We start from the raw sequence: 17011 nt of genomic DNA, 5'->3' as shown, positions 1-17011 counted from the left end.
CCTATGAGTTGGAAAAACACCACTAATTGTGGCTGTGATTTAGGCAGTATTGTAGATACCTTTCTGCTCCAGCTGGTGTTAAGGCAAGAAGGAATAGCCTTAGCTATAACCTGGTCTCCTAGTCAAGGGACATGCAGTGGGAGAGGCCCAAAAGGCCCTCCAAGAACGTACAAAGAGCCAATGCTTGGATAACTCTCTCAAAGGTGAAATTGCCAAGTAGTCAATGTTCAACAGAGAAAATAGCAACAACCTAAAGAAAGAGAATGGTGGGCCTGTCACCCATCATCGTGGTTGCTCCAGTAACTATTTCTCTCCCTGCCTCCTCTCACTGCTGCTGAAGCTTCGATGGAGAGTGCTTTCTCTGGAGAACACACCCCTTCCTCCCTACCCTCAAACACTTCTAGTCAGTAGTGTGTCCTGCTTTTGTGGAAGAGGGAGGTGTTTAAATAAATATAAGAAAATCTTAACCCAAACTGAAGAAATGTCATAAGAATGAGGTGAGAGATCTATAAGGAGCTTGTACCTAGGTAAAAAGAAGGTGAAAGGAGACATTTGATAGGTATTATTTGGGAAGATGGGAAAATAATTCCATGTTTATAGTTTAATGAGTTGAGATTCTTCAATCAAAACAAGTAAACATATGTGATTTAATTTTATTATCATTTTGCTCTGTATAACAAAACTTCGAGTTAAGTGTTCCTACCGTGATCTTGCAGATAAGTAAAATGAGGTTTCATGAAATCAAGTGACTTGCCCAAGGGCACCAAGATAGCAAGATGCAGACAAGGGACTGGAGCCCTCCTGTACTTGACTTTGAAGCCTGTACCCCTTCTCACCCACTGTACCGTTACGTATACCATGCTGTTAAATTGGTCTCATGGCAGTGGTGAGTTTAGAGTTTAAAATGAATAACTATTAATGATATTACAATTCCCCACATAGATCAGTCACCTAAAATTGCGAAGGGTAGGATGATGCAAATAATTGGCTAAGTCTGGAGGCATAGTAGTTCTGATTTTGAAGTTAGATTCTGCTAAGACTACAGAAAACTATGCTACTCCCCTAGGTATTCTTTATCCAATCACTCTGGATTATTTTAACCATAGCATATGATTTTTGTATTGTCTATTTTCCTTCATCCACCCCCTTTAGAATATCAGCTCAATGACCTTTTTGTCTTTTTTACTGATGTTTTGCAAGCAACCTAGAACCAAAGCTTGGCACTTAAGAGGCCCTCCTTAAATATTTTCTGAGTAAATGAATGAAAGAAGAAATGATATGTAAGCTACCACCTAAATTCTACCCTGGAGTTACAGGCAGAAAAAAGAAGGATAAAAAGGAGGAAGAAGAGGAGAACCTCAGTACAGAGCCCATCTGGTTATTCAAGAGTCAGTGGTTGGCAACACTGCATAAACATGTCATTATGGTCACTGGTTGTCTTTATAATGGGTTAGGTGACACTTGCATAAAAAAATCTGTGAAGGGACAGTCACCATAAGAACCCAGTTGCATCAAAATTCTTTTTCCAAAAGCCTAACCAGGTGCTGAGCTGCTTCGTACCTGGGCTACAATTTCTAAGATTTTTGTCAGTTATTTGGGTGGTTGGGGTCTAGCTTGAGTTAAAGAGACTTAGACAAATAAGCGTAACAGATATGCTGGTACACCTGCTAGAAGTTTCTTTCTAGAGAGACCAATGGTCTTCTTGGTGAGATAATTTATTCTTAAAGGAATTTGATTTTCATCCAGTAGTGAAGATTTCTTGTTTGAGTGCAAGAGCATACAAGGCTGGAGTGCAATGGTGCAATCTCAGCTCACTGCAGCCTCTGCCTCCCAGGTTAAAGCAATTCTCCTGCCTCAGCCTCCCAAATAGCTGGGATGACAGGCACCTGCCACCACACCTGGCTAATTTTTGTATTTTTAGTAGAGATGGGGTTTCACCATGTTGGCCAGGCTGGTCTTGAACTCTTGACCTTAAGTGATCCGCTTCCTTCGTCCTCCCAAATTGCTGGGATTACAGGCATGAGCCACCATGCCAAGCCTCTCAGCATAACTTCTATTAGACACGTAGCTGAGTCATATGGTGGATGTAGATGTGTTTGGCAGAGGGGATGTGTCTGTGTCTGAGAGCTCAAAGTGAAAAGTTACTGGATTCAAGTCATCATAAGATATCAAGGTCCAAGCAGCCCTACTTTGAGATCCCTTCTTAGGGGAAGCAACCCTGGTAATGCAACTAGGGGTAGTTTTTGAATGAGCTGAATGGCATTGGTAGAGTCGTTCATGAGTTCATGTGAAATGCTTTGCAGAACCTCCCAGAAGATTGTGAAAGGGTTTGAGGGACAAAGGCCAATGAATCCTTACTGTTGTACTCAGTGCAAGTATGCAGGTAAATTTACCTAGCTGTTTGAATAAATATAACTACTTTTCAAAACTCATCAATCCATAGTCTACTTAAAGGCAACATACATAATTGTAATAGTTTCCTGACAAATGTAGTCACCTTCATTCTATTGTTTTACATGTTAAAGGAATTAATTAACTAGATTAATTAACTCCCCTGCCTTCTTCTCCAAGTGAGCATCATTGTCAATGTCCTGATGCTGGTCCAAGCTATCTTTTCTCCATACATGCATTCACTAACTGAGATGTCACTCATTCAGTCTGGTGTTTGGCCTTTGGTATCACTTCTTGCTACCATCATCGGAGATGTCAGTGTTACCATTTGGTGGCTGGCTGCAAAGTGCTCTGCTGCAGGGAGGTTCCTTGTTCTGACCCCAGGACACTTCAAGGACTCCCTTTCAGCTAAGTTCTGCGTGCTTCTAGGGACCAGAGAGATTGGGCTTCCCTCCCATGCTATTGCTGGCTGGGCAAAGGATGTCTGTTTGACTGCCTCAGGCGCTCTCTGACAAACTTTTCTCTGTTGCAACTACACCAGGGGATCCTGCATTGGGAGGGAAATTGTAGGAGTTATTCCCTCTTTAGAGTCCCCACCTAGGAAGATAATATGCTTTCTTTTTGCTCAGATTTTAAAGCGTTCTGGGAGTTCTATTATTGTCTCCCATTGTGAGGCTAGTCAAGTCATATTTTGATTATACACAAAGGTGGATGCTTAAGATCACCTTTCAGAACTGAACTCTTGGCCAGGCACGGTGGCTCACACCTGTAATCCCAGCATTTTGGGAGGCCAAGGCGGGTGGATCACTTGAGGTCAGGATTTCAAGACCAGCCTGGCCAACATGGTGAAACCCCCTCTCTACTAAACATACAAAAATTAGCTGGTCATGGTGGCGGGTGCCTCTAGTCCCAGTTACCCGGGAGGCTGAGGCAGGAGAATCATTTGAATCTGGGAGGCAAAGGCTGCAGTGAGCTGAGATTGTGGCACTGTACTCCAGCCTGGGTGACAGAGCAAGACTTCATCTCAAACAAATAAACAAAAAAAATTCCTGAGCTCTTGATTTCAACTCTTTCTCTTCCAGTCTTTCTCATCTTAGAAAAGAGCCCCCCATCCGCCAGGGGAGTCATCTCCAGGTTCTGCCTTTTTCATCCACTCCCACATTTACTCCAACACCAATCCTGTCAACTCAGCTTCTGAAACATCATTTCACCACCTCCAGCATGGCCACCTAGCCACCATTGTTTCTAGATGATTCTGTGACAACAGCCTTCTATGTCTCTCCATATCCACTTTTGCTTCTACAATCCATTTTCCACAATGCGGACAGAGAAGCTTCTTAAAAGTGTAAGTCTGATCCCCCTATTCTGTAGCGTAAAACCCTGTTAATGGCTTTCCCTTGCACTTTGCACAAAATGAAAACCTACATAGACTAAAGTGATTTACTTCTTTTCTAATAGAATACTACTTCTCTTCTCATCCACCTTGCTCTGGCCCCACAACCTTTCCTTAAGTTCCCGTATGGGATGCTTTTCCCTACTTTGCCCATGCTCTTCCCTCTCCCTGGTCTCACCCCTGCTGCCCACAGCGTGGCTGGCTCCTCAGCCCTCTTATATTAATTGATATACCATTAGAACCTAGCACATTTACTGGCACATAATAATACTAAAGTAAATGCTTGTTGAATTAATGAATACTTGAAAAGAAACCAGTGCTGTGGAACGCCATTGTTAGGAGAGAGGATTCTGTGGCCAGACTTTTCTGAATTCAGATCCCTTCCCAGTTGTGTGACTTGGACAAGCCACTTACTCTCTCTGTGCTCAGGTTCTTCACTGATAAAGTGAGGGTCATAACTATACCAACCACATAGGGTGGTTTTGAGGATAAATATTTTAAATATATTGATATATATAAATATGCCTGGCACATAGCAAGCATTATGTGTTAGTGATTATTAGAAGAGAGGAGACAGATTCAAGAGCATTGTCCATGTGGACCTAGAGAAGGTGAGTTGGAAGGTGGGGGAGAGATCTTGGCATGACATTGACAACCCCCTCGTGAGAGGACAACAGCATGGGATGTAGAGACCCAAGGGCTTCAAACTGGGCAGGGAAGGGGACAGGGTACAATAGGTAAATCAGAGAGACACCTTGGAAAGGAGAGCAATCTGTATTCTGTCTGAGAGAGGGGCTTCAGGAGGAGTAGTATCAAGTGAGACCGCCACCAACAACAAAATAGTCATTGCTGAATGTTGCCTGTGGCTTGCATGGGACTGTCTGTCATTGACAGGGACCAAACAGCTCCCGATTTGGGCAGGGTTTTATGAAACTGATACTTTAGAATTTATTTTTCTCTGTGAAAAAATCCTGATCAACAATCATAAGAGAGAAAAGGTATGCATGCTTGCAGACCTGTGGTTTGAAAATTACTTATAATTCTCCTATTACAGTCTGCCATGAAAATACCTCAGCCTGACAAGATCAGAGCTACTGTCATCCTTTTACATTTAATTTTAATTTACACGAAATAATGTTCTTCCTGCTCCATTTCTTCCAATTCTTTTCTTCTCCTCCCCTGTTCATTTTTCCTTATCACTTCAAAGTTACTCCTTTCAGCAATGTCATCTCTTCTTGCTGTAATGTGCTTCACCTTTATACAGCTAATAAAGGCATTATTTTCATTTCAAATTTATGTCTTCCGTGGCTACACTTCTGAGCAGTAGAATTAAACTTAGAAAAAATAATAAGCTGACTAATAGGAATGATTTCTCTTTTATTAACAATCACTGGCTGACATTATTTTGGAAACTTTTATTTTTGAATTTAATTTAGAAATTCAGGGAGCACTAGAAAACTCAGCAATGCCTCTTATTTTTGCCTCCTTCTTCCCTTCCTTTTCCCTACCTGTCTTCCCTTTTTTCCTTTTCTATGCCTTTATAACATTTCATAACATGAAAAAAGATATATTTTATATTTTGGCTATGAGTTTGAATATTTTCTAAACCTTGGATCTACTGCTAATAGATTTACAAACAATTTTCTTTACAAAACTGTTTGCTGTGACAAAAGATTCTGCATTGGGGATTAACTTTAGCACAAGACTTCTGCTAATTGAGATAAATACACAATGCACAATTTTAGGGGTAGGAGTTTAGTTTTTTTTTCAGGTCAGCAAGTATGCATTTACTAGTTAACGCTTTTAGAGTCTGAAAACTGTCCTGGATGAATCATGAACTTGCTCTAATTTGGTAATTCTTTATGCTTTTATGTGCTTGCACCAGAGCTATGCATCTTATCATAATTTATTTCCTTCATAATTGTTCTGCTTTGGAATATAGAAACACTCAGTGCTCTGATTTCTTCTTTCTGGTAAATTCAGGTCAGCTTCATCTCTCATTTCAACTCTAACCTCTTACGAAAGGCCACCACATTCATGATATCTGGTGTTGAAAGTTCTGAGAGACTTTACTTTTGCTAATTCACTTTCGCCCCCAAGAGATGAGGGCTACTATTCTTTTGAATTATTGCATCCATTTTAGAAAAGGAACTAATTATTTTTTATTTAACAAGGAATATCCTGTGACCGATATAACTGGATTCATGTGAAAATGCATAAGAGGTGATGAGGAGATCATTTTCTCCAAGAAAATGTAATTTCAAAAGTGATTTAAATGGAACATAAAGTACTCATGAATATGGTTGCTTTTATAGCTAATGCAGATATCTTACTTCTATCACTGATATTCCTGAGTGTTTTATGCTAGCAGATTCTCTGTAAATGTTTCTTAATATTAACAGTTTTCTCATCCTCACTTTTGTGCTGTTCCTTGGAAAATTTACATGGAGTTTTGAAATGTATGTGTGTACATAGATGCAGATCTCACATTTTCTAAGATAATATCATTGTTGGTGACCTTGATAGTTGTGTGTGAATGTGACCTCTACAGAATATGGTTTCACCAATACTTCTCTCCTTGCTGCATAAAGATCCATTTTTGTGCCCTGGCTTGTGATCCTTCCTTCAATTACAGGAAAAGCTTTGTTTCTTCCAGGGCACATGCTTTGCTGCACTGTTGGGAGTTTTATGACAATTATAAATTTACTTTTCAATTTTCTGTGTTACAGATTACATTTCAGTTCTGTACAACTGGCTACAATTTTAAAAATATCATTCATTCTGTGTATGCTACTCATCTCAGCAGAAATGCTTGGAAGATAACAATTTTTCCATGTTATTGACTTTGATGAACCTCATTGCTGCTGTGGAAGGGGATCACAGCAAAGCAAAACACCCTCAACATTTTAGCAGAGAAGAGGGCTCTAGTTAGAAAACTTGGCTGGGAGTAGTAACAGTTACTGCCTCCATTCATTCATTGATCATTAATTCAAAATCTTTAAATTAACATTTATTAATTAAAAAGCAGAACTTCTTGCTGGAACTTTTTTTTTTCATATCTGCTTAATTTTCTCTGAAGGAGCTTTTATCTTGTAATTTAAGGAGGATTTGTTGTTGTTGTTGTTTGGGCCATACTGTTTACATGGTGACCTTGTAGAGTTAGAATAGATTTCAGTTGTTGCTAAGAAAATGGACTAAGATGCCAGGTGGAACATCATCGGGGTCTAGTCGTCACAGTCATAGACAGTTAACTGCAACACTCTTCCTTTTTGGCCTTCCAGTTTGTTGATGTTCAATTTAACGTGGACACCAGCTTTTATCAGTTTCTAAAGACATGCTGATCTGGGCTTGATGCTCTACCTAGTTATTCATGTCCTCCTTGCAATGAGAGGTTTCTACTTCACTCCCAACTCCACAATCCTGGGATTCGGAAAACAAATCTCCAAAACTGCTGCCAACTTCTAGTTATATGTTATTGACGGAAACTTTTGAAACCTGATACAGGCTGCTGACTTTGTTTTGTATAGGCAACTTATCATTTCAGAATAATACACATCATCTAAAAAGCATGTCATAATGAGATATATAGCATCTCTAAAGTAAGTCCAGGGGCAGAGTTATCAGTGTGCACTGAAGCTTCCAGATAACTTGCGTAGTATGTTTTGTTGGTGCTTACAGACAATCCCATGCTTGTTTTCAGGACTAAATAAAACTGATACCATCATGTGGTATTTCATTCCTTTGCTCACGAAAGGATTAGTTAAGAGACCATTATTTCTGAAAAAAAAAAGATACTTATATTAAAATACTCTGCCAATTCTGTAATACTCTCTCTTCAACATTCTATTGCAGAAAACATCAAGTCACCTAGCTTCAGCTCTGCTTGTCTTTTATTTGTTCTGGCTAACCACTGTGTTCCTCTTATTCCTTTGAGAGGGAAACATACTGATATATATGTAGTGTAAAATGAATATGGCGAATCTAGAGGGGCATCTAATGACCATAGCATATCAGCAGGTGATATTTGACTCATAGTCCCAAACTTCTGATAGTGTTAGGATCCATAATCTACTAGAACACAATTTCCAGTGAGAGTGATGCTTCTTACACTTTTAATGGGCACATGGATCACTGAAGGACCTTGTGAAAATTGCAGGTTCTAATTTAATAGTCCTGGGGTGGAGACTCAGATTCTACATTGCTGCAAGTTCAGCACTTGAACCAGGCCTAGAGGAGAAGAACATTTTTTATTTTAAATATAGGCCCTATACTGCTAAGAGTTCTAGATAAAATTGACATTTTTGATGTCCATGCAGAGAAATTGAGCCCAATGAGAAGGCCTTACTGCTGACATTCACCTGCTGAGCAGACCCACTCCAAATTCTCAGCACAGAATTCTGACAGCATTAAATTCTTTATTCTGAAAAGCACCGAACTTGCACAGGGCCTGAAAGTATTTGACAGTTTCTCCAGTCCAGTGGAAATGTACAGAGACAGCTTGGATGGAGAAGGGAAGCAGAGTACCTGGAGGCAGAAGGACTGGGTTTGAGCCCAGCTTTGCCTCTGCTTGGCTTCATAGGCTTGAATAAGTCATAGACCCTCTTTCAGTTTCCATTTCATTGTGTATAAATTAGTGATAATAGTAAAATGAAACTTTATAGATTTGCTTTGATTTCAAATGTGAGAATTGTATAACAGTGTTTTGTCAATGTCAAGTGCTACACAAATATTAGTTGAGGGGCCCATAACCTGCAATGATGATTTACACTCACATCAGTACACCAGCGTTGCCTAAGCTCCTCCACTTTTTTGTTGTTTGTTAGCAATGAACATTCTGACTGAGAATGTAGTATTTTATTGTTTCCTCTGGATGCCATTTGTATACATAGTTTGGGTATAATTCTTCAGTTAAAAAACCCCAAAATATTATTTTTCCCTTAAAACACCAGCATTGTCATTACTCTCCCAATATGTTTTGGGGAAAGTGGGAGGGATGGCTAGCTGTATGAAAGATAGTTTAGGACTCTGGAAGATCTATCTAGTGTTGTGTGGTGGTCATGGATATCCTGAGTTACCCACAACTTCTGAGAATTGCTTGATCAACATGGAGGTAAAGTTGGTATCAGGAGAACATGCTGTCCTTGTCACCTAGGGAAGAAGTTGGCCTACAGGCAGCTTTCATTTTAATTGATTTTTTGATGAGCATTGACTTTATTAAATCCTATACAAAATGCCCCATGGCATCTGTCAGTGATAAGTGACAAGAAAGGCATTAAAAGTTTAGTGAACGCTTAAGAATTCTTTATCAGCAGGCATTGATTGAATACCCTCTGGATAATGATGATAATACTTGCATTTATAACTTGCAAGATATTCCCATAATTCTATTTATGATACAGTTTTCATTGAATCACTTCCCTTTTCTGACATAAAAACCCGTCCTCATGGGGCTTGGATTTTTTGTATGCATATTATAGACTGCAGCAAAGTTTTTATTTTAGGGAGACAGAATATATCAAAATATACATCATTGCAGAAACTAAAATGCCCAATAGCTGCTTTGCCATTTGCCTAGTTTGATGTAGGCCCATTTTCTGCTGCTTTTCTTTCCAGACCTTCTCTGATTTTCCTGCCAGTCTTGGCCATGTCTTTTCATGCCTGTCATTTCTCTTCTATAATTAGAATACACTGAGGATTTGTCATTAAAGTTTAAGTTATATGAAGCATCCAAGATCTTTCATTTAAGGCACTGTTTGGAATAAGGTAGATGACACTTTCCATGGACATCTGGCTTACAGGGTCTTCCCATTGCAAATGAGGCCCCATTGGAATTATTGGACTCATCACCCAGCTGGCCAGACTTGTGATTGAAGAGGTGGGTCCTGAGTGAGGATCCATTCTCTTGCAGGTGCTTCTGAAGTGCTTGTTTTGTCTCAGACTCCTGTGGTGGTTGCATTCATTGGAAGACTAGTTGAAAATAAACAGGAAAAGGCCAGTAAGAATTTCTGAAAATTCCAAGTTGAGGAATATGTAGAGAAAATGGAAATTTATTTGTCAAAAATATATGGAACATATTGTATCTGATGTAAATCTGCATCTACACATGAGGAAGTTAGAAAGAAAGATAAATGAAATAACCTGCTATTAATAAACAGAACTTTTCTAAATGTGTGCTGCTTGTATTCAATCATTTGTGAATAATATAATTTATGTTTAATCACACCCAAAGCCTTGCCAAGTAGGTCCCACAGGAATTTCTCTAATGAATACATAAGCATCTCTTGTATTGAGCATAGTAATTGCTTATATGCAAATGATTTTAAGTACTTGAACAGTTTGACTTAAGAAGGATAAACATTATGTCTGTAATCTTGTATGTGATATTCATTTGCTTAGCAAGCCATTTTCTGATGGATTATATAAAAGCAAACTTTATAATCAACTGAATACAAATTATCCTGAGTTTGGAAAAACAAATTAATGAGGTTTTATGATCTTGAGTTCCAGACCTCTCCACCATCTGATTCAGTATGGGACAGCAACATAACATGAGTTGGTACAAGTGACTTAAAATTTACATTGACTTTTAGTCTATATTTTTTTCCTATTATCTTTTATGTGAATCCCTAGGTAATTATGAAAAATAGAATTTATATTAGCATTATGGAATTAGACAATCAGGCAACTCGATTTACCGGTATTAGTGATAGCACCTTCACCCTTCATGCCGTTTGTGGGAATAGATCTTCTAGTATATTTGTCAACCAAAGGCAACCTTGGTGATACTTCTCTTGGATCTCAAGGTATCACCTATCTATTTTAGGTGTTAATTCTTAAATATGAAAAAGTATAATCATAATGTCTCAGAGTTGTCAGGACCTTCAAACTTAGCAGAAATTATAATTTCCAGAAAATCTTTTGTTTGTAGTTTCCCTACCGCAATAAGAGGCATGGTTTTTTTGTTTGTTTGTTTGTTTTGCACGTGGAGCCAGACAAATACACACATCACTGTCATCCGCTGTAACCACACATATACACACTTATTACAATCAGGTGATAAAATAATGTATTATTAGAGGCAAAAAGCATATAACTAATTTTGAACCACACATATATGTGTCCCTGTACCTGAGAAACAGGACTTTGATTCTGATCACGGAGTCACCAGTTGATATAAGAGAAAGAAAAAGAGAGCTCCCATCAAAATCCATCTGAAGTTTTTTTCAGAATCTGTCTAAAACTCCCCTAATCAGAATTCTGCTTTCTGTTTATTCATTTTCACAGATATGTGACCTTCTCGATCCTAGATTTGAGGAAAATTTCCTATGAATGTATTTGCCAGGATATACCCTCTAATGTTCATGTGTTCTCATCATTTAGCTCCCACTTACAAGTGAGAACATGTGGTATTTGGTTTTCTATTCCTGCATTAGTTTGCTAAGAATAATGGGCTCCACGTCCATCCACGTCCCTTCAAAGGACATGATGTCATTATTTTTTATGGCTATATAGTATTCCATGGTGCATATGTACCACATTTTCTTTATCCACTCTGCCACTGATGGGTATTTAGGTTGATTCCATGTCTTTGCTCTTGTGAATAGTGCTGCAATGAACATATGCATGCATGTGTCTTTATGACAGAACAATTTCTATTCCTTTGGGATATACCCAAGAATGGGATTGCTGGGTCAAATGGTATTTCTGTTTTTAGGTCTTTGAGGAATTGTCACACTGTCTTCTGCAATGGATGAACGAATTTACACTCTCAACAACAGTGTATAAGCATTCCTTTTGCTCTGCAACCTCACCAGACATCTGTAAGTTTTGGACTTTTTACTAATACCCATTTTGACTAGTGTGAGGTGGTATCTCATCGTGGTTTTGATTCGCATTTCTCTAATGATCAGTAACGTTGAACTTTTTATCATATACTCATTGGGCACATGTATGTCTTCTTTGGAAAAGTGTCTGTGCATGTCCTTTGACCACTTTTTAATGGGATTTGAACAAATATTTATTATCTATTTTCTGGTGAATACAGTACAAGGTGCTGTAGATATAATGATAAACAAATTAATATCATTGCTGCCTTCATCTTGCTTATGGTCTGGTAATAAAAACAGACGTTAATCAACTAATTACACAAATATATAATCAAAATGAGATAAAAGTACATGAAATGTATAGAATGTTATGGCAGACTATTTGAGGAGGATCTTGTCTAGGTTTCGATTATTTGGGGTCTAGAGAAGGCTTCCCAGGAGAAGAGGGAAGGCAGAGCAATGCAGAAATGGACGAGTACATACAAAGGACTTGAGATGAATGGAATCATGAAGTGTGAGGAATTTGAAGAAGTTTAAGTGTACCAGAAGCACACACAGGGAGGATAAGTGGAGGCCCGTATGAGCAAAATGTCTATGGTTGTATTAAAGACCATTTTTGAAAGAGAGTGACATGATCAAATTTTCATTTTAAAGTAACATTTTGGCCGCAGTATGGAGATTAGAGTAGACATGGGTGTTATGGACTGAATTGTGTCCACACACAATTCATATGCTGAGGCCCCAAACCCCAATGTGACTATTTGGAGATAGGGACTATATGATGGTAATAAAAGTTAAGTGAAGTAATAGGAAGGGTCTTAATCGGATAGGACTCATGCCTGTATAAGAAGAGGAAGAAACACCAGCGTGTGAGGTTGTGAGATCTTTCTCTTTCTCTCCCTTTCCCTCTTTCCCTACCCTGCACCTGTAACATGCACACAGAATAGGCCATGTGAGGACACAGAAATGAGGTGGCTGTTTGCAAGCCAAGAAGAGAGTCCTGACTAGAAACCAAGCTTGCTGGCACCTTGATCTTGGACTTCTAGGCTCCAGAGCTGTGAGAAAATGAATTTCTGTTGTTTAAGCCGCCCAGTCTGTGGTATTTTGTTACGGTAGCCTGAGAAGACTGATACAGGAAACTGTAATGGATATGGGAGTTCTGGGTAAGGGACCACAGCAGTGGTTCAGGTACGAGATAGTGGTAGTACGTATGACAGTGGGAATGGCAGAGAACAAGAAAAATTTACAAAATTGGGAGACTTTTCGTATGTGTAGAATTAACAGGATTTGGTGTTGGACTGTATATATAAGGTGAGAGAAAGAGGGATTAAACTTTGTGGCTTAAACTAGTGTGACCTGCACAATTAGATGAATGGCTTGCTCACTTTAAGAGTCACAAGAGGAGCATCAGGTTGGGGCCGTAACCCATAAGTTCAGATTCTCCCACATGAAGTTTTGGATGCCTTTGGATGTGTTGAAGAGACAGATGGGACTGGAGCTTAAAGAGAGAAATATTAAACAATGCTCACAGAATCTGTTACTATGCGACTTCTCAGAATGTTTAATATGTGTAAATATATTATTGTGAATTGTGACTCTCTCATACAAGCTTATGGTTTCTTGTGGGTTTCTAAACATTGACCTCTTTTCTGAATGGAGAATCCCCCAGGCCTAGTAGTCTGTAGAATATAGTTGGTAAATGCTTGTCTATAAGTGTATTTTTAATCGTTCTCTTTCCCTGCTGCTTGATATTAGTAGCTTTTGATTTTATTTAATAAGACATATTTTTGGGCACATGATGGCCAGTGGATTCACAAGTTGTGGGAATGAAACGGAGAAGCATTCAAGACAAGAGCTTTGGCTATGAGCATTGCCAAGGTCCTACAGAGTGCCTGGTGGTAGCAAAGCTGAAGGCCCAGTGCAGAGCTGGAACAGCCCCTGCCTTCCAGGCCACTCCTAGATACTGTACAGAGAGAGAGAGTGATTAAACAACACCACCATCCTCAAGTCCTTGTCCCTCTATATAATTGTTGACTATTTTTCAGAGCTATACCATTCCTGAAGTTGAATCTATCTTAAAAACTTAAAACATGAATGTCTTTCTTGCACTGGCCTACACCAAGTTTTCAAAGTTATTACCTAGAGGTTCAAGTCAATTGAGTTTTATGGGCTTAGAATTTAGATAAATAGAATTTAATAAGTTATAATTCTCCTTAGTGTTTCTGGCAAATATACTGTGTGCAACTTTCTACAACTGACTTTTTCATTCAACTTATATTCTAGAAATTTATTCATCTACCTACACATAAATTTATCTATTTTTAAGCTACTGCATAATATTCTGTAGCATAACTATGCCAAAATATATTTAGACATTTAATTATATTCAACTAGATTAAAAAAAAAAAACACCGTATATACCAGGTAAATTAGTAGCAGATACAGGAAGAGGAAGATCAAATATAAGAATTAAATCATTCTGCCTGCTCTTTGCCCCAAAGCTTATAAGAACTACAAAAAGTTTACTATATTCATATTAATTACCTCCTCTTCATGTTTATTTTTGAGAGAAAAATGACTGGATAAACAAATTTCCAGCAAAACTCTTTATGCTAAATTTTATTCCTAATGTCAAATCCTCCATGCCATTTTTCTTGTTGTTCCAAAAAATATGATCTTTCACTTTTTTAATGCTTCCTCTCCACTCCAATTAAATCACTTGGAAGCCTGCATTTGAGTTATTTATGAGAGCTTATTAAGGCACACAGCCTCTGCCTTTGTGTCCCTCGCAGTGCCTTGCTCAATGTGGTCCCACAGATATTTTTGGTTGGATTTTGAATTAAACTAGATTACTTTTTCAATTCTGGTGATTGGGTGACCAATGTGTTCTTGAGCTTCATGTGTGTCATTACCCTTCAGAGAGACAATTTTTCTTTTGAGTGACAGGTTTGGAGGTTAATGGTTTAAACATTTCCCAAAGCAGATCTATTTGTGATCCATGCCTTGTAATACCCCCTTCCACCTTGCTCTGCACTGTCTACATGAAGTATGGCCACGGAATAATTGCTAGATAGTTGGAGATGTTGAACTCAATTATCAATTGCTACAAAGTAGAGAAAAGAAATTACATGAGCCATAGTTTTCATTATGAAATATTCATAGAAATGAGGTTCAACCTGTGTTACAATAAAATGTTAATAAGACTTTTAAGAAGGCAATTAAAGAAACGTGTTTACTTCTGGGATAACTGAATTCAAATCTATTATTCTTCAATTTGGCAAAAAAGGGTAGTTTAGGGGTGATTTAAGTGTAACATAGGTATATACTTGCTTTTCTCCAGGAAAACTTCCATTGTTATGAAGTTTCTACATGAATAATTTTAATTTTTTGAGATCTCCCTGGGCAAAAATAAAACAAGCAGAGGCATATTTATATACTTGCTCATACCTTTCTGCTGTAATATGTTTAGTAGCAATTTAAATTACCTTAATTTAGGGAGGCTCAAATCCCCTAAGATCCTTTGCTGTCCATGTGAAGATCAGAGTCAAGGAAAAATGACCCTGCTCAGAGCTTAGAAATTCTCAGGCAGAGGCAGAAGTGGGAAGTCAAACTATCTGCCAAGAATTAATAAGATAAAATAGGATGAGAGGAGTTCCTTCTTCCATTTTTTTTTCATTCTCCTTCCTTCACTGACTCTAAGCAGCTGTGGAAACTGTCAGTGCCCTGCCACTGTGCATGGCAAGCCTAGCATCAGCTGAACTCGTTGGCTTGTGAGTGCTGCCTTTGTCAGTTTCACTCTTGGCATCATGGAACGTGACCATCCTGGGTGTGAATGCTGCTGAGCTGCTCTTCTGAAATGTCAGAAGATACTATTGATTGCAACTCTGGCGTTTTATAACGATAGTAAGTTCCTTGACAGGCTATCTAGGCTCTAGCTTGACCATTTACACTACAGGGGAGAAGGGACATTTCTTATATTGTGTGTGCATTTTTAGCTTTTTAAGGCAGAATTCTGGAATCAACAGTCACTTTTTGTTGGAATTGCTAATGCCATAGGTTCAAATTATACAGTATGCACTGTATACCACTGTATAACACACTGGTCACCATGACTTTGGATATAAATCATCAGTAGGAAGCAAACTCAGTATTATGTTGAACCCAAAGGAAGGAGATGAAGGCTACAGCATGAACACAGTAAGCCTGAGGTTAAAGAACCCAGGCTCTTCTGAGTTTTAATCTAGCATATTCTGAGCTTCTTAGATTGAGTCTTTCTTCATTACCACATTCTTCTATAAATTACAGGCAAATGGAAGACAGATAATGTCTTCTCACTCTTTAGTATAAAACTACTGGTACTGAATTCTGAGTATTTTGGTCACACTGTGTATTCATAGGTATTATTCTTGTTGGTGATCGTAGCAACTGTGCAGATAATTGCAGAGTTATCATCTCGATATGATTCCTTCTGTGATTAAAAAAGTTTAATATGTAAATGTAATTCTGGAGAGCACTGCCTTTAAATTTTATTATAAATTTTCCACACACAGTTATGCAAATCTAGGACTTCATAAACGTCACTTAATGGTAATGATTGTCAGCTTTGTGGGAAGTTTTATCTTTATAGATGGACTGAAAGAATATACAGAATTTTACATTTGTGGGAAATACAGTGTTGAAGAAGTATCTAATTAGGAGGATGATCTTTTCTGAGAGGGAAACAAGTAAATCTTCTGTTTCTTTCTGCTTAAAAAGAACATTAATGTTCCCTCATCTCTTCCTGAAGCCTTCCTCAGGATGGAGATACCATCTGAGTCACGTGTCTCAGAGTGAGAAAGCAGTGGAGTGCAGATGCAGGTTTTTTTTATCCTAGTGAAATGAAATACCAATTTTCTGGGATAAACTGTAAGTTCAGAGAAAATAGAATTTCCTGGCATGACAATTTTGGACATTCTTTGAGTGTTCATCAAAGAAGGCTGTGAATTGCTTCTGTCAGTATGACTGGCACAAGCTCTTACAATTGTTGACAGCTTGCAATTCTTTTTACTGACTTTGAAACAAATTATTGACAATATAATGCAGTAACTTTCATGTTAATGCAATAACAAAAATAAATGATTGAATACAAATTTTCAAATAATACCTCATACTTAGAAATTAAACTTCAGAATGACCTGTATTTATTGTCATTCAATGACCATTTGATTGTATCAGGGTTTGCACTTGATTTCAGTTCTAAACAAGTTTTAGAATTTGAGGTGGCCTCCAAGGTGTCTACATAGTTGTACCGGTTTGGGCTAACACTGTTATTAATTCTGCTGGATAAATTGCTTATGACTTATGCTTTTACTCAGTGGCTGCTATATTTCAAATTATGTTGTAAATTGTGCTTTAGTCAGAT

The 17011-nt window shown here is 38.2% G+C and overlaps 1 protein-coding gene across 11 annotated transcripts in view; it reads left to right on the top strand.

Annotated features, from left to right (window-relative positions):
• Positions 1-17011, top strand: part of LOC129397422 (ATP synthase subunit a-like) — a 903826-nt gene that overhangs the window by 179746 nt on the left and 707069 nt on the right. For all 11 annotated transcript variants that reach the window (XR_010111618.1, XR_010111616.1, XR_008624792.1 and 8 more), the window contains one exon: positions 11499-11604. The gene's annotated coding sequence lies outside the window, so the exon portion shown is untranslated. The remainder of the gene's footprint in view (positions 1-11498; positions 11605-17011) is intronic.

This window comes from Pan paniscus, chromosome 2 (genome assembly GCF_029289425.2).
Source record: "Pan paniscus chromosome 2, NHGRI_mPanPan1-v2.0_pri, whole genome shotgun sequence".
NCBI lineage: Eukaryota > Metazoa > Chordata > Mammalia > Primates > Hominidae > Pan > Pan paniscus.
The sequence above is the reverse complement of the archived record's forward strand: the minus strand, read 5'-3'. Positions and strand labels throughout refer to the sequence as shown.